This window comes from Cebus imitator, unplaced genomic scaffold, assembly GCF_001604975.1.
Source record: "Cebus imitator isolate Cc_AM_T3 unplaced genomic scaffold, Cebus_imitator-1.0 Scaffold356, whole genome shotgun sequence".
Taxonomy (NCBI): domain Eukaryota; kingdom Metazoa; phylum Chordata; class Mammalia; order Primates; family Cebidae; genus Cebus; species Cebus imitator.
The window spans coordinates 1,459,802-1,461,172 of record NW_016107671.1 but is presented as its reverse complement, the minus strand read 5'-3'; positions in this window follow the sequence as shown (position 1 = coordinate 1,461,172).

Here is a 1,371-nt window from a genome sequence, read left to right as displayed (position 1 = left end):
AAAAAAAAAAAAAAAAAAAAAAAAAAAAAAAATATATATATATATATATATATATGTATATCCCATCCTATCAAATACTGCTTAAAAAAAAAAAAAGGTTCATCTAGAAAATGTTGAGGTTAGATAATATATTTTCATTAACAGTACTTTAGGTATTTGAACTCTAGCAATTTCATGTGAATTATCTTGTGTAGTATTCCAACAATCCCTTGCTATCCACATCTATTTGGTTCCTGAGTTCAGACATTAAGGAATACTATGTTCTCTAAATCAACTTGATTTTCAAGTTTCAGAAAGTAAGTAACAAGTTTGGAAAAGATTTATCAGAATTGTTTTGTTCCTAAATTCAGAATGTGACAAATATTTACTTTCAATGGGTTACTAGATTTGATTTGCTAATTTATAACCCCATATTTTCATAAGTGATCCTGGACAAATTGTTTTGGGTTCTTCCAGTAGGTTTTAACATCAGGATTGTGACAAATTCATAAAAATAGGTAATTTGCTATCTCAGTCTGGGTCCTGGAAGAGTTCCCAAAACATTTCATAGATTTCACTTATAAAAATGCCAACCTTTGTGTATTTTTTAGTGTAGCAATTTGACATTTAAAATGCTTTTTGAAAAATTTTATGGTCTTATTTTTTAAAGTTTATTCTGGAGGGAGGTCTATTAAGATTTTACACCTCCAGTTAATTCTGATGTCAACTTATTAAAAATCACAGATTTTTCCAGATTTTCAGGTATGTTATAAAAATATATATCAACTTTTAAGTTTGTTGTCTTTAAATTCTTTCTTGTGGAGATGAGGGGAGGGAGTCTCACTATGTTACCTAAGCTGGTCTTGAACTCCCAGCCTCAAGCCACTCTCCAACCTCAGCCTCCCAAAGTGCTGGGATTACAGGCATGAGCCACTGCACCCAGCCTTAAGTTTTTAAATTGAGATAAAATTTACACAGCATAATATTCACCCTTTTTAAGTGTACAGTTGAGTGGTCTGTAGTATATGAACAAAACAATTTCTACCCATTCCACGTTTAAGTTTTAATACACAGTCTTTTTGGCCAGGTGTGATGGCTCACACCTGTCATACCAGCACTTTTGGATGCCAAGGCAGGCGGATCACCTGAGGTCAGGAGTTCAAGACTAGCCTGGCCAATATGAAAAAACCTCATCTCTACTAAAAATACAAAAAAATTAGCTGGGCATGGTGGTGCATGCATGTAATACCAGCTACTCAGGAGGCTGAGGCAGGATAACAGCTTGAACCCCGGGAGTCAGAGGTTGCAGTGAGGAGAGATCACACCACTGCACTCCAGCCTGGGCGATAGAGTGAGACTTTGTCTCAAAAAATATACATATACATATATATA